General features: G+C 38.8%; 1 long non-coding RNA gene across 1 annotated transcript in view; it reads left to right on the top strand.

The window, feature by feature from the left end:
- LOC122211013 overlaps positions 1–10,890 on the top strand; it is a 90,956-nt gene extending 80,066 nt beyond the window's left edge. Inside the window, exon 3 of the long non-coding RNA XR_006198421.1 lies at positions 10,577–10,890. This is a non-coding gene — a long non-coding RNA (uncharacterized LOC122211013). The remainder of the gene's footprint in view (positions 1–10,576) is intronic.
- The last annotated feature ends 11,277 nt before the right edge of the window (positions 10,891–22,167 follow it).

Below are 22,167 nucleotides of genomic sequence, written 5' to 3'. Positions count from 1 at the left end.
AGGTCTCCCTTTATATGTTAGAGCACATTTATCTCTAGCTGCTTTCAGAATTTTCTCTTTATCCTTGTATTTTGCCAGTTTCACTATGATATGTCGTGTAGAAGATCGATTCAAGTTACGTCTGAAGGGAGTTCTCTGTGCCTCTTGGATTTCAATGCCTTTTTCCTTCCCCAGATCCAGGAAGTTCTCAGCTATTATTTCTTCAAGTACACCTTCAGCACCTTTCCCTCTCTCTTCCTCCTCTGGAATACCAGTTATGTGTAGATTATTTCTCTTTAGTGCATCACTTAGTTCTCTAATTTTCCCCTCATACTCCTGGATTTTTCTATCTCTCTTTTTCTCAGTTTCTTATTTTTCCATAATTTTATCTTCTAGTTCACCTATTCTCTCCTCTGCCTCTTCAGTCCGAGCCGTAGTTGTCTCCTTTTTATTTTGCAGTTCATTGATAGCATTTTTTAGCTCCTCCTGGCTGTTCCTCAGTCCCTTGATCTCTGTAGCAAGACATTCTCTGCTGTCCTCTATACTGTGTTCAAGCCCAGCGATTAATTTTATGACTGTTATTCTAAATTCACTTTCCGTTATATTATTTAAATCCCTTTTGATCAGTTCATTAGCTGTTATTTCCTGGAGATTCTTTTGAGGGGAATTCTTCCGTTTGGTCATTTTGGGTAGTCCCTGGAGTGGTGCGGACCTGCAGGGCACTTCCCCTGTGCTGTGGTGTATAACTGGAGTTGGTGGGCGGGGCCGCAGTCAGACCTGAAGTCTACCCCCAGCCCACCGCTGGGGCCACAGTCAGACTGGTGTGTCCCTTCTCTTCCCCTCTCCTAGGGGCGGGATTCACTGTGGGGTGGCGTGGCCCGTCTGGGCTACTTGCACACTGCCAGGCTTGTGGTGCTGGGGATCTGGCGTATTAGCTGGGGTGGATCAGCAAGGTGCACAGGGGTGGGAGGGGCAGGCTCAGCTCGCTTTTCCTTCGGAGATCCGCTTCGGGAGGGGCCCTGCGGCACCGGGCGGGAGTCAGACCCGCCGGAGGGATGGATCCGCAGAAGCACAGCTTTGGGTGTTTGCGTGGTGCAAGCAAGTTCCCGGGCAGGAACTGGTTCCCTTTGGGATTTTGGATGGTGGATGGGCGAGGGAGATGGCTCTGGCGAGCGCCTTTGTTCCCCGCCAAGATGAGGTCTGTCGTCCGGGTCTCAACAACTCTCCCTCCCGTTGTCCTCCAGTCTTCCCGCTTTCCGAGCAGAGCTATTAACTTAAGACCTCCCAGATGCTAAGTCCTGCTTGCTGTCAGAATACACTCCGTCCGGCCCCTCTGCTTTTGCAAGCCAGACTCGGGGGCTCTGCTTGGCCAGCAGGCTGCCCCTCCGCCCCGGCTCCCTCCCGCCAGTCTGTGGAGCGCGCACCGCCTCGCCGCCCTTCCTGCCCTCTTCTGTGGGCCTCTCGTCTGCGCTTGGCTCCAGAGACTCTGTTCTGCTAGTCTTCTCACAGTTTTCTGGGTTATTTAGGCAGGTGTAGGTGGAATCTAAGTGATCAGCAGGACGCGCGGTGAGCCCAGCGTCCTCCTACACCGCCATCTTCCCAGGATCCTCCAATGGTTGAAAATTTAAATAAATATTTATAAATATTTTGTGTATAGTCAAATATAGGAAAGTTATGTTTTCCCTAAGTTGTAAAATTTGGTATTTATATATTAATTTTGACCCGTTATATATAGTGTTTCTATCCTCTATATTCTTATTTTCCTTTGATGGCACAGAGTAACATTTATATGCTAAAATTTATCAATAGGATCATATTTATGTAAACTTATCTGTATAGTTTTAACCTTTTAACAACTGCATTTAATTGCTACAGAATTTGTCCAAAAAAATTCAATGTTATTATATCTGTATTAACTCTTAAAATATTTTCAATGGACTATTTATCTCATGTAATATTTTTGGTTTAATTCTACTTGGCTTTTGCAATAATTAACTCAAAATGGATCAAAAATCTAAAAGTAAGAGCTAAAATTATCAAGCTCTTAGAAGAAAATATAGGGGTAAATCTTCATGACCTTGTACTTGTCATGTATTAGATATGATGCCAAAAATATGAGCAACAAAAGAAAGAAGATAAATTGGACTTAAAAATGTAAAAACTTCTTTGTTTCAAAGGACATCACCAAGAAAGTGAAAACATATCCATAGAATGTGAGAAAATATTTGCAAATCATATATCTGATAAGGGACTTATATCCAGAATATATAAAGAACTTATATAACTCAACAGTAAAATGACAACCCAATTAAAACACAGACAAAGATCTAAATAGATATATCTCCAAGGAAGATATATAAATGGCTAATAAGTACATGAAAATATTCTCATTAGTCATCAGGGAAAGGCAAGTCAAACTGCAGTAAGTACTACTTCATATGCACTAGGATGGTTATAATCAAAAAGTCAGAAAATAAGTGTTGACAAGGATGTGGGAAACCAGAACCCTCATGTGCTGCTGGTGGGAATGTAAAATGGTGCAACCACTGTGGAAAACACTCTGGCAGTTGCTCAAACTGACACAGTTTACTACATGACACAGCATTTCCACTCCTAGTTATATATTCAAGAGAAATGAAAACATATCTACACAAATGGAGATATTTATAGATTCGTGGACATAAATGTTTGTGACAGCATTATTCATAACAGCCAAATGGTGGCAATAGCCCAACTGGGTATCCATCAATTGGGTAAAAAAAAAAAAAAATAATATGTGGTGTATACATACAAGGGAATATGATTTGACCTTCAAAAGTAATCAAATACTGATGCATGTTACAACATGGATGAACCTTGAAAACATTATGCTAAGTAAAAGAAGCCAGTCACAAAAGACCACCTATTATATGATTTATTTCATATTAAATGTGCCAAACATGGAAATCTGTCTACAGAGAAAGTAGATTAATGGTAGCTGGGGTGGAGGTGGAGGATTTGGAGGGTTGGGTGAAATGATAGCTAAAGAGTATGGGATTTTTTTTTGAGATGATGAAAAAGTTCTAAAATTGACTGTGGTCATGGTTGCACATACCTTTGAATATATTAAAAACTATTGTGCATATTAAAAAGGTGAATTGCATGGCATGTGAATTATATCTCAATAAAGCTGTGAAAAAATAAATTAATTCTACATGGCTAACATTATTGCTGTTTCTGATTTGTTGCTGTTCATTAAGTATCTTTGTCCAACCATTTATTTTTATACGTATTTAAAAAAATTTTTTTTAATGTTTATTTTTGAGAGAAACAGAGCATGTGTGGGGGAGGGGCAGAGAGATAGGGAAACACAGAATCTGAAGCAGGCTCCAGGCTCTGAGCTGTCAGCACAGAGCCCAACGTGGGGCTTGAACCCACGAACCGCGAGATCATGACCTGAGCCAAAGTCGGACGCTTAACTGACTGAGCCACCCAGGTGCCCCTAGTTTTATATGTATAAATTCATATTAGTTTTCATACTTTTCCAATTTTTTAAATGTTTATTTTTGAGAGAGAGAGAGAACATGCATGTGGGAGGGAGAGAGAAGAAGACAGAGGATCTGAGAGGGGTTCTTCACTGATGTGAGCCTCATGTGCCTGAGAGCCTGATATGGGGCTCAAACTCATGACTTGTGAGATCATGACTTGAGCTAAAGTTGGACACTTAACCAACCGAGGCACGCAGGCACCCCATACTTTTCCAGTTGATAGAAGTTCTGTCATTGTATATTATGTCATGCATTTACAAAATTTCTGTCATTTTAGGGTGCCTAGGTGGCTCAGTCAGTTAAGTGTCTGACTCGATTTCAGCTCAGGTCTTGATCTCACAGTTTGTGAGATCAAACCCCTCATCAGACTCCACACTGACAGTGCAGAGCCTGCTTGGGATTCTCTCTCTCCATCTCTTTCTGCTCCTCCCCTGCTCTCACTCTCTCTCTCTCTCTCTTTCAAAATAAATAAATAAACCTAAAAAAATTCTGTCTTTTGCTGTGAAAATTATGTCTTTTTTGTTGCTCTGGAATAATTGGAATAGGCAGCAACTCTTGCCTTAGTTCTATTAGTGTTATTTTAAAAGTTCCCAGAAAGGTTTTTGTTCTGGTTCCAATATGGTGGAGTAAACCCACTACAGCCTACTCCTTCAGCTGATTACAACTAAAACACAGAACAAAACACAAAACGAACCACCTGTGACCTCTGAAAAGTAAACAAAAGCATTATTGTGAAAGGAAATCAATCTTCAGGCTGGGCTTCTTCTGTAGCAGTTTTCCCCAAGGGCGTGTCCTAGCCATGGATCAGCACAGGAGCCCCACAGGCAGCTAAAACTCCAAGAGAAACCCATCTTTCTGGCCAGAGGAACCAGGCAGGAGAGTGGAGGAGTACATAGGAGGGGAGAAAGCTGAAGAATGGGTCTCCAATTGTTTATGAAACCACACAAGACATAGTCAAACCCCTGAGTGATACAAGCAGGAGACAGAGACAAGCAACACAGCAAAGGCTTAAGGAGCAGAAATGAAATTTGAAACATTCACACAAGTCTCCAGTTAGTCCCTGAATAATGCTCATCTGAGTTGAAGCCAAACCAGTGCAGCAAAGGGTTAGAGAACTGAACTGAAATTCACACTATTGCCTACAGAAGATAAAGGCAGAAATAACGCTTTGAATCTAACCATGGTGACTGCCTGTTAACAGTGTGAGATAACTAAAATGACGACGAGATGCTGCTACACAAGCTATTGGAATGTCCAAAATCCAGGACACTGACAACACCAAATGCTGGCAAGGATGCGGAGCAACAGGAACTCTCATGCATTCCTGGTGGGAATGCAAAATCGTACAGCCACCTTGGAAGACAGTTTGGCAGTTTCTAGCAAAACTCTACTCTTACCATATGATCCAGCAATTGCGCTCCTTTGTATTTACTTCAAGAAGTTGAAAATTTATATCCACACAAAATCCTGCACACAGATATTTATAGCAGTTTTCTTCATAATTGCCCAAACTTGGAAGCAACCAAGATGTCCTCTAGCAGATGAATGGATAAATAAACTGTGGTACATCCAAACAATGAAACATTATCTAGGACTTAAAATAAATAAGCTATTAAACCATGAAAAGACATGGAGGAAACTTGTATGTATATTATGAAGTCAGTTGTTCCCCTGGATATCCTTCCTCTCCCAGTTTTCATCAGTCTGTAACTAAAAAACTCCATACATTTGATTAAGCATCTTATTTTAGAAATTTTATATTCTACTTCTGCCGCTCTGACGTCAACATTTTCCTGATACTATTTGTAATACTTCTCTCCTACTTTAGTATTTATAGCCTGTTCTATTAAATCTCCCTCAATTATGACTTCCTCCAGTCATCCTTCAATGATGTGAACCATATGAAGAGTAATTTTTGCACATGAGGTGATATACTTTCCAATCATTGACAAATCTGACAATGTCCTTTTTTCTTTCATATATGAACAAGTTGGAAAGAGAGAGGAAAGGGAAATACATTTAAATATCTACTATGTTTTAAGCACTTTCAAAAGCCATTATCTCATTTCTTTCTTATTTTGACACTGTGAGGTAACTATTACTTCTGTTTTACAAATGAAAAATTGTTAATGATTCAAAAGATAAAATAGTTTGCTTATATATCTAGTAAGTGGAAGAGCAAGGGACATGATTTGAACTCTGGTTGTTGTCCTCCAAAGCCCCTACTCTCTCCTTTGCACCACACTTCATCATGATTTTTTTTTCACATGTTGAGGAATCAGCCAGTTGGTCCTTGCCTTCCTCAGACCCTCTGGGGGTCAGACATGGTCTTCATCCTGCTAACTCAGAAACACTCACAGATCCTTACCACAGCAGGCAATCTGTCAACAGCCTCTCAACTGGAAGCTAGAATAATAATATCTATCATTCATTGAGCATCTTCAAGTGCTAGGCATTGTGCCAAGTGCTTTACTATTGAAATATATAATTTCTATTTTACAGGTGAAAAAGCTGATGCTTCCTATTAGCACTTAGCTGGTAGGTGGTGGAGCCAGGATAGCCTGTTTGTTTCTCTAACTCCAAAGCCCATGCCTTAACCATCATGTAACTCTGCTTGGATAAATTCAGTGTCTGGTGTCACTGGACACACGTATACCAATCTAATCAAATTCTTCCATTATTTTCCATTGTGTTAGCTTGTAAAGTGTGATTGAGATTCTGCTGTGGCTCTCTAATTGGCTCTCGATTCCTCCTGTTGAGATTGGAACTTCACCCTGAATTTCAGCTCATTTTGTTGGATGTCGTGTCTGACCTGCTTTCTTCTTTCCATTGTTTTTCACCTTCACCTGTTGCCTGGGAGCACTGGACCTGGTATACATTGATTGCTTCCTGCTTGTCTTCTAGTATCTCCGTTGGCTACAATTTTTCTTTCCTTAATATAACTCCCAGATTGGACTAGCTTGGATATCATGCTGAGACACCATTTGATGCATCATCTCTATAGCCAAGTTTAGTTTCCCTGCCTTTGTTCTCCATGTAGTCAGTGTGCATGAGTGGAATGAGTTTTCCTAATAATTTGGAGGTAAGATGGTCTTAGAGCATCACTAGTAATAAGGAACCTAAAAGCTATTCAGAGCAGAAATACACATACATGTTGCTTGTTAGTGGGTTCGTGAGGGTGACTGCTCCTAGGAAAATATGATTCTTTGTAAAAGGAAACAAATTAAATTATGCATTGGGTGGGGGAGGGAGAGAGACAAGAGTAACCTACAATATATCTAGAATAGGAAAATCTAATAAGAATTTATCCTTGTTTATCCAGCATTACCAAAGGGGGAAAGAAAAATATCTAGTTATTCCATTGATGCCAAAGATCATTCCTCAAAGTTTACAATAAAATAACCCCTATTGACCATGCAACTTCTCTGGTTACAGGAAGAACCTTCTGGTTATGAAATTAGCCCCCAAAATGTCTTAAAAAAAGAAAATAGGTACTCTAGAGAAGGCAAATACTGCAACAGTAGAAGAATATTTATTTTATAAATTGGTGTTCTGATGTCACTTGTGAATTTAATAAATGTACATTGGGCCTGGGAAACCAATTGACTGTAGGTTTTTTGACCAAATTGCGTTTGAGAACCAGCAAAGCTGAGAATTAGACACTGGGATGTGGGTTACTGTATCAATGTATTGCTACTTCATGGACTGTCTTCCAAGTGCCTATCTGTATCATTTTCATATACTACTCTCTTAGTTCTCTCAGTAATGAAAATATAAATCGATATAACTCACTTCCTTTCTCCACTGTGCATTGCCACTGGGGTCACTGAATGCTTTCACTTAGGCCCACATGAATCATAAAGTTATGTAGAGACATAAATGTACATTCTGTGGATATAAGATAAAGTATGAGTTTAATTCCATTACTAACCAGATTTAGTTAAAACTAAATGGTGTCTTATTTTGCAGTGTATCTATAGCATTGTTTCTCAGATCTCAGCTCTCTCTTAACTTGTGGCTCTTTAAGACTCCTATTAGATATTTTGTACTCCACTCTAAAGAGACTTCAATTGGTATGGCAATTTAATTTCGTTTCTAGAGTTATATCACAGAGAATTATTAGTTTTAAATTTTGACATCATTTCTTTATTGGAGCAGCAATTTTATTAAAGTTTTCTTTCAAACTTTAAACATAATGTTGAAAAAGAAAAATTAACTTAAAGATCGAGCTAGAGAAATGCAGGAGGCTAAGGGTGTCCTCTGGTCCTGCCTTTGACATGAGTAAGGATTTAGCTGGATGCCTTGCTATAGTCCGTTCCTCTCTTTGTTGGGCTGGTCCAGGGTCAGTGTCTTAGCCGCCTGACTCAGCTAGCTCCTGCCACCTACTGATTGGTTGAAAATATCGGTTCTGGGCAATAAATAACTCAGTGCCACAGAAACTATCCTTAGGCACCATTTAAATGTCACTTTGACTGAACAACTTGACTTGGTGTTATTTGCTTTGTAAGAAGAGAAGGGGAATTGAGTTTAAAGTTTCATGCTACAGTAAAGAATCATTATTTTTCACCTTCTTTCTTCATCCCCACCTCAGACATCCCAACCATGGCGTCAGGACCTTTGGAACACTCCCAACTTCTGATTAACATTACATTACATAATAAGATCCAAGAGTGAGGAAGAGGGAAGGAATGGAGCTGGAGAGTTTCTAATATTGTCTTTTAAAATTTTTGAGCCATTTTCCACTCACTGATCATTTCCATGAACATGAGGAGAAATAGTCTTTGTTGTATGAACAAAAACCATTAATTGAGAGTGTAAATTCTGAACACACGTTTGGAATAACAAAACTTCATTAAATGGAAACAATCAGGATGAACTGTGGAATAGAAACTTGTATTTTCTTCTCTGGTTGATATGTCTGAAGACATCCATGAGCTCTGAAATAAAAAAAAAAAAAGGATGTTTCTATTCTATTTCACTTCATATTATTCTTTTACTCATCTTTTATACTTTTACGTGCTTGTCAAGACCTTAACTCCAGATGATCAACTGTAGATGGTCAAAATATATGTCTTCATTATGTCATAAATTATTTCTACACATGTACACCAGTGTAGGTGAAATCTCGTGGTCATTAAGTATCCACCTTTACTTGAGTACTAGTTGGTTTACTCCCCAGAGTAGATTGGTAAATTCCTTATTTTTGTAATATGGACAATTTATATAATACCTGGTTTACAATCCACCCCCCCCCCCAAGACATTATTACCCTTCCTCAATTAAGTGAATAGGAAAAATGACATATGGAGGATATAAGACCATCCAAGAAAAGTGAAAAGTCCTTAATTTTTCCTTAAATCAACAAATATATGTTGGTTAATATGTTTACTGCTGATTTTTGAACTCAGATCATTTTGTGTGATATTTACCACCATATTCTATCATTAATATTTATTATTAAGGGAGGAATGGGACAATATTCATTGAGCACCATGCTTGGTAAATCATGTCATGCATTTCAGATACTTCTCAGTGCTAGTTAGGCATGCCTCAAATTTCCATAGAGTCTGAAGTAATAGTTGTAAATCTCAGGATTTTAAAAATAATATTCTCTAAAATATTTTTACTGATGTTCTCCATAATGTATATATAAATAACACCAAGACACCTTTTTAATCATTTTGTATGTGCCATTTTCCAAACTACCATGCATATTAGCCTGGAAGATGATGTGACACCAATGTAATTGCATCATTGGTTAAATTGCTTTACTTAAAAAGAACTATTCTGAATGGATGGACCAATTTTTCCAATATATTTTCACTTTCCAGGAATTTTCCATTGTGGAGTTAAATATTTGAAAATCTTAGTATAATATAAACAGGCCAGTATCCTAGGTTTCTCTGTTTATTCTCACTGTATATGCCTTTACATAGCATTCATGTCTTTGAAATTTATTGACTTTTTTGGTCCAGTTTTCCAGAATGTGAACTTTTTAAAGAAGTTCGAGACTGTTTAGATCACTGTTTTATCCCCAAAGTCTAACTCAATAAATGTTTATTGAAAGAATCACTTTAAAAGAATCTTCTTACAAGGCAATAACGATAAATATTTAAACAATACCTTATTGCTAGCTTTTAAAGTAATTTCTTGACAGATTTACTGAATGAGACCAGCCTGTTTAATAAATTATAGTATTCAACTTTAATTTTCCCATCCATGGTTTTCTGTCTTCTTTTTGGAACTTTGTGCACTGATTTGGTATGCTTTTCCACAAACTTCAACATTTAATAATTTCTCTAAGAAAAAATTGTGAAGCTTGGTTAAAATTCAAATTATAGCTTTACCTAATAATTCTAGCCTATGAATAATGCTTTTCCTATAATATATGCCAGTTCTCATGTTGGGAAATTTTATAAAATTACCCATTTTCTCTTTGCATTAGTTTGCTGCTGACACTGTAACAAATTACCACAAACTTAGTGGCTGAAAACAATGCATATTTATTTTCTTGTAGTTCTGGAGGTCAATAGTTCACCATCATTTTCACTGGGCTAAGGTTGAGGTGTCCTGGGGCTGGTTCCTTCTGGAGAGAATCTATTCCTTGCCTCTTCCAGCTTCTAGAGGCTGCCTGCATTCCTGATTCCTGTCCTTCCTTCACCTACCCAGCTAGCAATGCAGCATCTTGCTTCTGTTATTGCATTGCCTTCTTCTTCTTTATGCAAATCTCCCTCTACCTTCTACTTCAAGAAAACATGTGATTGCATTTATGGCCCATTGAGATAACCCATAATAATCTCATGTCAGGATCCTTAATTTAATCATGCCTGTGAAAGTCTGTTTTGCCATATAAGGTAGCATTCATAGGTTCTAGGAATTAGGACCTACATATTTTGGGGAGATATTGTCCAGCCCACCACACCCTTCTCTATTTAATTTCTGTACTAAATCTATGATGCTTTCTTAATAAAAATGTCTTAAAATATGTACAAAACATTTATTTTTATTGATGCTGTTTGCTTTATTTTAAAGAATTAAAAAATTTTAATAAAAAAATTATATTTTCACAGAAATTACAAAGTTTTATCAAGTTGTCACCTCCAAAATCTCCTGACTCTGATCCCTTGTGGTGGTATTGTGGAAGACTGTGGCAGGTCAGGGGTGGAGAGACAGTTGGTTTGGTCAGCATACTCTTCACACCCCAGGATACAGCAACTGAAACTGGTAGAATTTATTTCATTCTGTTCTGACACTTCTCCCCTTCTGCAAGCTTTTTTGTTTATGGAAGATGAAAATGTTAAAAACAGAAAACACACGTTTACTCAATTTCACATTCCTGCTTAGACTGATACATTGTTCTTAATATGCTGCACCCTCTAAAATGTCCATCTCTCAGGGCGCCTGGGTTGCTTAGTCGGTTAAGTGTCCAATTTCGGCTCAGGTCATCATCTCGTGGCTCATGAGTTCGAGCCCCACATAGGGCTCCGTGCTGAACAGCTTAGATCCCGGAGCCTACTTCGGATTCTGTGTCTCCCTTTCTCTCTCTGCTTCTCCCCCACTCACTCTCTCTCTCTCTCTCAAGAATAAATAAACAAAAAAATTGTTTAAATGTCCATCTCTCTCATCTGTGCTGGTTCCTATCCTCTGAAATCTCTAGTAACTCTTTCCCTCGCTGATAGCACTTTCTTAGCCTTCCAAATTACCCAGGGAATCCCTGTCTCAGGGAAGTTTCTGTAAGCCCTTCCCACGTGACCTCCACATACACGGCCCCTGTAGCTATCACTCATCATCTGATTTACAACTACTTATTTTCTGGTCTCTCTTCTCCCCTAGGTTGTGTGCTCCATAAGGGTAGGAACCGTGCGTGTCCTTTAGATTGTAACATGTAGCATTCTACCCACCCCAGAGTTGGTGTTCACTAGATGTGTGCAAATAAGTAAAGGCTCATTCAACAATTGTGTGCTGACTAAATGGATGAAGTTTCGTTTACCAATGAGTTTACTAATTTCACTAACTTTTCTAACATCACAAATTTTGACACATGCACATTCCATAAAGTGTGAGGCATAGTGAGAAAATGGGGAGAGTTTTTCACTTATCAGTGTCGATATTATAAAAACAGAAATATGTAAAATATTTTCTGTATTTTGGGGGTAGAATCATGTGGATCAGATCATACATTGGCACCTGAATTTGTGGTTCTGGCCAAATGGGACAAATATGCATCAATATCCTTCTGAAAGCAGTGTCAGTAGGTCATATAGTTTCTACTTAAGAACTCTGACAAAGGAGGTGTATATATATATGTATATATATACATCTGTGTGTATATACACACACACACACACACACACGCATAGATGTATTTATTTATACATATGTATTTATATATTTATGTTTATATACACACATATTTTAAATATATATTTATATATTAAATATTTATATTTTAATTTATTTTATGTTTACATAAGATATTATATAATATATAAATATATAATATATATATATGATCTTTGTAGACTCTCAGAATATTGAAACTGTGAGGACTACAGAAATCATTGATTTTACTGTGCGTTACTTTTTAAAAATTTTTTAAATGTTTAAATTTATTTGAGACAGAGAGACAGCGTGTGAGTGGGGGAGGGGCAGAGAGAAAGAGAGACACAAAATCTGAAGCAGCCTCCAGGCTCTGAGCAAGCTGTCAGCACAGAGCCCCACGCAGGGCTCGAACTCAACAAACCGTGAGATCATGACCTGAGCCGAAGTCGGAAGTTAACCGACTGAACCACCCAGGGGCCCCAGTGTGTGTGTTACTTTTAAGATGAGGACAGCTGTATGTATTCCTGTAGAGGTATTGATTTGCCCCAAATCATAGAGTCAAACCTGGGACTGGAATCCAGCCCTCCTGCCCAATGAGTTTATTGCTAGATCTACTATGCCATAATATAGTAATTTAAACACAGTTTTCAAAAGTCAGTAGGTCTTCCAAAATTCTAAACCAGATCTATCATTTGCATTTTTCTCATGATGAGAAGCAGTGAAAAGAAAACTAGATTAGGATCACCTAACTTGGATATGTTGATGGAGGTTTTTTGTTGCAGCCCCAAAACATTGTAGAATGGCACCTATAAGGCAGATGCCGCCTCTGCTGTGGATTGGGAGCTGCAGAATTCGGAAGCCACCTCTGCTCTGAACAGGAAGCTGCTGAGTTAGAAAACTGCTTGACAAATCAGGAAGTTGCCACCGTGACTGCTGGCTCCAAAATCCTGCTGGGGATTGGCTCACACCAGAGCATCCGAACAGCAGTACCTAAATCATATGCGGAATCTTTGCTCCATAGGAGTCTGGGAAATGGTGTTTTAGTATGAAAGAGAGGCCCACACTGGTTTTAATCTTGCTTGGATGATGATGGGACAAATTTAACGTCTGTGACCCCCAAATAAGGCGATGGATATGAAAGCAGTGTGTCACAAAGACTTGCAAAATGCCAGTTATTTAGTGTCATTCCCCAGGCCGTTGTGCCCTCCTAGTTATTCCTACTTCTTTTAGCCTATGTGGCATGCTAGTGGGATGAAATACAACTATCTTACTAGAATATCACTCACTTATTCAATCCCTGAATATATCTGCCCATGAAAATAGTACAAAAGGGAATGGGGAATATGATATCTTTAGCTTGGACTTATTTCCATGGCTAAGTTTAGAAAAGCGTTTTAATGAGTCTTCTTGTTAGCAGGCTATAGCTTAATGCCATTTGGCTCTCCCTGAAGACTCTTCTAAAATTATTCCTGATCTTGGGACTTATTTTACTTTAAAGTAAGCGGACATGCTGAGTCTTGTGCTGGTTTATTAATTGGAATGAGTGACCGAGAAAACTTGGCTGGTGTCATTTGGCAAAATTTGGGGCTATTAAAAACATTCTGAAAACCACATTCAGAATCTAACTTGCTGGCCTGGGAAAATTGACCCCCCCACTCTTCACTCCCCGTCTTCCAGTGGTTGCACTGTTTTGTGTCCTCCGTGACCCAATTCAGCTTGATCTCAAGTTGCTACCCTTCTTCTCACTGGCCTTCCGCTCACTTCCCACAATCTTTGCCGTGACCCCACTCTGTTGTTTTTATTTCCAAGTCTATGAAATAAAAATGTAAAGTACTTTCCTACATATGTTCTTTAAGTTCTCTTGGATAATGAGCCATCGTTATTGTGGGTGAGAAAGATGATCACTGATTCATTTTGTGGGGGAAACATGATACAAATTAATTTTCAGTATTGGCAGGTATTTGTACTTACACTTCCCTGTGCTTAAAATAATATTTCTTGCCATTTGAAAAATGAATTCAATATTATGATTTGTAAATATTGCTTATAAGAATTATAAAACTTTCTATAAATGTAGGCTATCTCAAGTGTGACTGCATAGTGCTGGTAAGTCAAACTGTCTCTGACGGAGCTCAGGTCGTTGGGCAACCTCTCTGGTCTTCCATTTTCCTATGGATAAATCAAGATGAGTTTCATCTCCAGCAGTCTAACATTTCTATGAGCGGATGAATGTTTAGCTACCCGGCTTGAAAGTGATGGCTTGCCTCCCTCACTAACCTATCCCAAAATAAGGATCTTAGGATATGGGATTAAAAAGTGCATTACCGAATTCACTTCTCTATTTTTTTCTCTGCCTTCTTCCATCTCTCTCTTCTCCCTGCACTAATAGATTTCAAGATGAAAGAACAGACCCTGAGGGGTTGTCTTTCTTTACATGACCAGAGCTAGAGGTGGACACGGTCATTAGGAGGGAACAGCGGAACTATTTTTGAGCGTTTCTTTTCCATAAAGGAAGTAACAGGACGCACCTCACCGGGACAATGTCAACAAGGAAAGTTTTTACTTTCTTCCTTAGCCTGGTTGCTCATGATGAGCAGTTACATATTCAAATGAATCTGTCAGGGACAAGAGTCTGGTGCTTGAGTTCCTGCTCGGCCCGATGACATTGATTTGTGAGCATAATGCTCGGCTGCGGGATGTGTGACAGATAAATTTTATCAAAATTAAGGCACAATTAAACATTTCATCTTCCTAATTACTGGCTGTAGATTCAGCCTGATGACCATGTGCTGTAAGAAATCAGCGACCATTACACATTTTAATGGAGCACAGCTGTCTTACAGCTTGGTAATATTTGCACAGTGCCACAGAACTGTAATTTATGATAAAAAGAAAAAATGTGTATTGGCGCTTTTTTGCCAAAATAGATTAAGGATTCATATACTTTAATGAGATTTGGACCTAGTCTTGGATTATCGTTATAAATGATTTATGTGCATGTTGGTGGACTCCTGTAGTTCAGAGTTGATTTGTGTTTTGGTCTACCAATATGTAATTCAATATCTATTCTTGAGCCAATACCCATCACTTTCCCCCTTTTCCATTTCTTTTGCATCTTACATTTCTTTCACCTCTCACAAGGAAGGACAGATGGGAAGGGAACAAAGCAAAAAGGCAATGGCGGGAAGGCAGGAAGGACCTTGTTGAAAACAACTGTAGCTTCTTAAAAATTCATCGGGAGCAAGCTGGGGGAAGGGTGGAGGTGCCCGGACTGCAGGAACAGAGGCCCCCGTGGACCTGTCTTCACCAGCCCTGGCCTTACGTAGGGACACAAAAATCCGCGGCTTAGTGGGTGGAGCGGCAGACAGGCCCACGAGGACCAAACCAACCCTGACTGCAGAACTGATCTTTGCTCTTCTGAGAGGAGAGGTGACTGACAATTAAACCCTCCTCTTCTGTTTCTTCATCTGTGATGGAGGGAAAGGCTCTATCCCCTTTCCTGAGACTCCTGAGAGCACTGAGGGAGACTTCCAGTTAGTTATTACTGTAAAAGGCAACGTGGCAGTGCTAGTCTCCTCACCACTACCACCGTAAGGACTTCTGGGCTGTGAGTTTGGCTCTACTTCCTGTTAACCACCGTTGCTGTGTGTCTCTTTATTACCGTTCTTACTGGAAGAACACTTCAGCATGTTTGATGAATGAATTGCTGTGAACAAATTGGTCACCAGTAGGGTCATGAATAGTCAAAAATGTACACAGAGATTCTATATAAATTGCTAGTGCGTGGTGCATAGCTGTTGTGAATAAATTGGGGAACAAATGTAAATTTTGGTATCTTACTGGTGATTATTATGATGATTAGATTTGTCCAGGTAAATTGATGGCACATCTCCAATCCTTCTTATGTGCAGAGGATGCACATCTCTTCAGAAGTATTTCTTTTCAGAAAGCACACTGTGGATGAAAGAAAAAGGCAAGATACCAGAATCTACATGAATCTGCTCAATTTAGGTGTTAACTTGCCTACTGAAAACAGAGAACATACCCTAATGAATTCAGAAGGCCTATATATATATATGTAACAGGGAAAGAAGAGCTCATCATTTTATCATCCCGATCTTCTCCAGGCTTGATTTATTTCGGCACTCATATGCTGGAATGTTTCATACTGTACCAGGTTGCATATGCTTGCACACTAATTCTCAATTGCCGTATGCAGTTTGTGACAACCATCTGCTTCGACCTCCCTTTGAGTTCTTTCTCCCACTCAGCCCAGCTGAAGTAAAAATATGGACAGAAACAACTTCTGCAGGGAAATGAAAAAGTTAATAGGAGAGTTAAAGTTACATTGTGTATCTGCCTTTTGCATGGATGTGCTCCTGCAACTTATGCTCCACTTATCAAATATTTCTGCAATGCAAAGCCTGACACTTAGCAGAAAGCTGTAAAGAATGCCATGTTTCTTCTGACAGTCTTGGCTGTGGAGGAAAGGTAATAATAAAATACATACATCTAGTGCACATCTCGATGCTGGAGCCCACTAGCACTGCTCCCCAGCCTAGACCTACAGTATGTAGCACCTTGTCACATACCAGAAGATGAGGGGGGAGGGGAGGAAGGAAGAAAGAAGCAAGCGTATTTGGAAAATGCCTGACAAAAATCAACAGTGCATTTTGGAATTTGACTTGAAGAGGAGGGTTGATATATGTATCCTAAAAATTATTGAATGAGGGCATAGGAGAAAGAACTTCCATAACAACAGAGCTCAGATCCCATGTCTTTTTGCATGGAGCATGAAAGGAGAAATAGGAAAAGGTGTCTGAGAATTTTATACATGTGTATTTGTGTTTGAGAGATTAAAAAAAGAGAAATGCTTGAGTTATTAGAAAACACACTACGTCATGAAAGTGATTGTGTTTATTGTACTTCATCAGATCAAAGGAACCACCAATTGTATTGGACCCGATCTCATGAATGCTGAAAGTTGAAAAAAAAATTATGTCTTAAAAACAATGAGAAGTTCGATATCTCTATCTATATATGTATATGTAATTCTAAATCCACATCCATATCTGTATCTCTCCCCAAATGGATCAAAGTATGGTATCTCGGTCTTCCGTACTGTGAGCATATGTCTGACTCTAAGAACAAAAGAAAAATGACCTGGAGACCATAAGAAAAATTATGGTATGGGAAATTTATGGGAGAAGAAGAAGGAGAGAAGAAATAGGAGGATGGGAATGGAGGAAAGAAAAAACTGGGTATGTATAGAGAGGACTAGAGAAGCAATCTGAAATAATGCTGTCACACCAGCATTCGGAAGACCACCATCACAGCCTCTGTGTTCCAAAATCATTAATATTACTACAGGAAAAGCACAAAGTGAGAACATGAAATGAAATTGGCAGATAAAGAAAAAAATGTCCTGGATATAGCACTGATGAATTTCAGATGGAGTCAGATATAAAGCCTGGTGAATCATTACTAAAATGGGCAAAATACAAGTTCAGTGTGTTCTCTTAGCGTCTGAACCACCAGATTCTGTCTAAATATAATTGATTAATTCTAAAAGCCACAAGACACGCAAATATTATTTGCTGCGTTTTACCTTTTCCTTCAAACTTAGATGGTCTATCGGAAGAATTTCAGTTGAATATGTCAGAACCAGATTATGTAATTGGGGTATATTGCCTGACAATTGTTGAGAGAAATTTAAAATCCTTTTGAGACCTCCAAAGGGAATAGTTAATGATCAATTAGTAATGATTTAGAGCGTGGGCTTTGGAATCAGATGGACTGGGTTAAAATTCAGCTCCACTTTTGACTTGGCCATTTTTAACTTATGAACTTGAGCCCCAGTTTCTCTATTTGTAAGATGGCCGAGAAGAGCACCTACCTCACTGTTGTTAGGATAAAGTGAGAACATATATGTAAATCACCAGCACACTGTTTAGTACATAATAAATGCTCAATTAATGATAGCTGTACCTATTGCTATTGAAAAGTCTGGAGAGAACAGATGATAAAAGCTTCATGGGCAGTGGGAAGGAAAATGCAGGAAAATGACCATGGACAGTTTGTGGTGGATGGGGCACTGAGTTCTTTCCTGGGCAGGTAGGGGCATGAGATGTTAAATTTGCTTAGTTGAGAAAATGTGATCTTTTGTTATCATATGATGATGAAGCTTAAATATAAAGATTACACACACCACCGATTCTTTGGCAAATATTCTATAAAACCACAGCACATGGTTCCATTTCTGGAAATATAATTCCTTCTCTATTGAACTGGAATATTTTATGAAGGCTGAGATTTGCTACCTTTGTTTGATTAATGCTTGAGGTCAATTTGAAATGTGTGTGTGTGTGTGTGTGTGTGTGTATTACATATTTGAATACATAGGTATATATAGTTCCTGATATTAAAAAAGACTCCTGTAATTTGGATTTTCAAAGAGTCTCTGCTTTGTTTCTCTTAGTTTCTTCCAGAAACAGAAAGACTTGATCACTCTCATTTTTATTTTCAGCTAACTGGTTTCATCTACTTTGATTTGTGTTATGCAGCAGAATTTTTGGATGCCAGATGTCTAAAACACATAGGTTAAAAGCAGGTCAGTTTCAACTCAAGACTATCATTTTACAGTTTAGTGAATATATTTACAAATTCCATAGTAACAAGCCTGTTGACACTGGCACAGTGAAATTATTATCCTCAACAAATAATCCAGTACAAAGTGTTTTCTTCAGACCCTGTGTGCCTATCAGTCACTGATGAGAGCCCAGCACCTGACGATAGGGCTTATGAAAGTTTGAAGTGGAGGAAGAGGAGCTGTAGCTTGGGGCTCTTGTTAATGACTCCCGCATCCTCCCTCTGCAGCCAAGCCTGGCAAAGTCCACAAGAAACAGCAGGGCTTAAATAGCTCACTGCTAGTCCTAGCAGGGTTCTTGTCAGTCAGATATATTCACTGCATACCTATTGTGTGCAGAACGTAGCGTTTCACTTGCCAATTCAGCACTGAGAGGTTGGTTTAGCCCTTTTTATCTTTATGACCTGCAGACTGGTAACAGCATTTCTAGCAGTGTGTTCATTTTAACAATAATTTATTCCAATAAAACAAGGTGGATGTTCCCTAGATATGGACACCATATGCCCTGAATTTTCTGGGCTAATCTTGATTTCATGTAATTTTATTTTCATTACAATAAAGGCAATTAGTGAAATACATAATGAAATGTGATTTCAATTTTTTATATTATTCTGAGACTTCATATAATGAATTGGCATATCAGGAAAAAAATATTTTGCTAGATTACATGTATGGATTTCTTTGGAAAATGTGGTTACTGGGTAGGTCATGGTGATCCTTATGAAGGGATTTTATTTTTACTTCTTGAACAAAAACCATGCTCTTTCAGGAGGGTGTTCTAGCACCTATGTAAACCTTTGGCTCCACTGATGACTTCCCAGCTCTTCCGTTTCCCCTTCAAGGAACATTAAAGGCTGTATTCTGATATAGCCATGGATCTCAACATCTGTTAAGAAATTTTAGGTTTCAAGTAATAGAGACACCAGCTTAAACTGACATAAAGATACGGGAGATTTATTAGGTCATATACTTGAAAAGGTAAGTCAGGGCTGGCTGTAATTGAGGCTTAACTTGGAAACTCATATATGTTGTCCAGGACTGGTTTTGTCTCAAGTTTCCCTGTCCTTTGTGTTGACTTCATCCTCAGATTCCACACAGGGCCGTGGATAGCCCTCAGTTACCTTCAGCGTCTCAAAATGGCCCTCGCAGTTCTAGACCTTTCATCTTTACTCCTCACTGGCAAGGAAAAGAAAGATTTCTTTTGGTAGCATCCATGAAGGAAGTAATTTCAGTACCAGAAACCCTAGCAAACCTTTCTTCTGCTTCATTGGTTCTGCTTGGGTTCTGTGTCTTGTTGTCAACCAATTAGGTCCCACTTTAAAATTTGGGGTGAGGTCAATCTATATCTATGCCATGCCATGTGATTAAAAATGGTTCCTCCAAAACAGAATTAGGGAGGGGAAGGATGCTGGAAAGAATGAAATATCCAATGTCTACTGTAAGTCTCTGTGTTTGTGCATACCTTTAAAACACAATTTCCTAGACTAAAAGAGCAATTTGCAATGCAAAGCAGTCAAATCATATTATCTGTACATGTTGAGTGGTCAGCCAGACTCACACACTGGCTGAAAGGTTTTTTTTTTTTTTTTTTTTTTTTTTTTTTTTTTCTGAAGATGAGGCACATAGTTCATAAGGTGAAATTTCATGCCTGACACAGAGTGTTGCACCCAGGAGATGGGCAGGTTTACTCATATTTAGTCAGAATTACAAATAGATCAAGAAACTCCACGTCGGCAGAACAAAGAAATATAATAATATCAGTATTTCTCTTAAAAAGCATGGGAATTATGAGGATTCCAGAGGCCCTCAGATCACGGAACAAAGAAGAACATCCTAGAATTATGAAGCTAAGGTGAAATCCTGAATATGCTGTCTCCTGTAAACTAACTCCACTATAAGAATTATCTGGGGGAACTTGTTTAAAACACAGATGTTCAAGTTCCACCCCAAACTTTCTGAATCAGTAGCTCCAGGGGAAGGGTCTAATAATCTGTATTTTCAAAAGCAAGCAAATTGGGAAACATCAATTTACTCTACATCTCCCACTCATCTGTGAAAATCACATAAATTTGTATTAGAACAGGAAGGATACTGCTTGCAATTGCCTCATTTATTCATTCAGCAAATATTTATTTTACATTTATTCTGTTCTAGATACCATGCTTCTAGGCAGTAAATATACAGAGAAGTATAGTCAGATAAAGCCTCTGGATTCATGGAATTTATGGTATTATAGGGAACACAATTAATAAATTAGAATTACATAGACACATGATTACTACAAAGGGGAATTATAGACTGCTTGAGGAATGATTAGGAGAGCTAGTGTCATCAAGAGAGCCTTAACTACTTACCCATTGGTGTTTTCACGCATGTGAGATACAACTGAATGTCCAGTAGGAGATGACAAACGTGAGAACGAGTCCAAGATAGACCACACTCCACTGATGACCAGGGAAGCAAACTGGCCAGATCATGTAAGTATAAGAACATCATGGAAAGAGATCTTGAGGAAACACCCCCATCACTGGTGTTTATTCTATCTTCATACATCTCCCGAATGTTTACTTAAACTGAGAGGTGAAGCTGTTTCCTGATCTCAAAAACCGAATTCCTAGAACCAAGGGATTGCTGATTTTACTACCTTCGGCACTTAACAATGGCGAAGTCAAGCTCATGTATATAGAGTTAGATGTTGGTGCTGTGTGCTTGTAAAGAGCTTTGCAATTTGGGGCGCCTGGGTGGCTCAGTCGGTTGAGCGTCCGACTTCAGCTCAGGTCACGATCTCGCGGTCCATGAGTTCGAGCCCCGCGTCAGGCTCTGGGCTGATGGCTCGGAGCCTGGAGCCTGCTTCCGATTCTGTGTCTCCCTCTCTCTCTGCCCCTCCCCAGTTCATGCTCTGTCTCTCTCTGTCCCAAAAATAAATAAACGTTAAAAAAAAAAATTTTAAAGAGCTTTGCAATTTAGTCAATTTAATCAAATAGATAAAACTTGCCTTTGTCGTTTCTCTCACATGCAATTTGAATATCAGAAAAGATGAAATCAGAAGATGTTCTGTCACTTGCATTCACGAGAATAGAAGACTTTCTATCCACTTTTCTATTACTGTTTCAGTGTGGCCATTCAGTAACATGTGAAACAGTGGTATTACAATGCTTCTTTTGTAAATGAGAATTACTGTTGGGATGTATCACAAATTTTCATTGAGGGGGGTGGGGAGAGGGGCAGAGGGAGAGGGAGGGGAAGAATCTTAAGCAGGTGCCATTCCCAGTGTGGAACCCGATTGGGGTTCCATATCACAACCATGAAATCATGACCTGAGCTGAAATCCAGAGTGGAAGCTTAACCAGCTGAGCCACCCAGGGGTTCCCCAAGTTTTCCGTTTAAATACCAAATTTTTATCTCTGAAGATTGTTGATTCAAATCACAGAGTAGTAATGAATATTTTGACTTTCTGAATATACTTTCAGCTCTGAATCTGGTATAGAAACTGCAATTCTATTAATTCTATTATGTTGATATTTAAATGTTGTCTAGTAAAAATGCTATATGTAAGGCAAAGGAGTAAAAATATCAGGTGATTCTTTATAACACACAGATGAAAATCTATGGTGTATTAATTTCAAGTTGATAGTCCAATATGGAAAATTCTTGTCTTACTAATACCCAGGATTTTAAGATTGTGTTACTTTT

Source organism: Panthera leo, chromosome F2 (assembly GCF_018350215.1).
Source record: "Panthera leo isolate Ple1 chromosome F2, P.leo_Ple1_pat1.1, whole genome shotgun sequence".
Taxonomy (NCBI): Eukaryota; Metazoa; Chordata; class Mammalia; order Carnivora; family Felidae; genus Panthera; species Panthera leo.
This window is presented reverse-complemented; position numbering and strand designations above follow the sequence as displayed.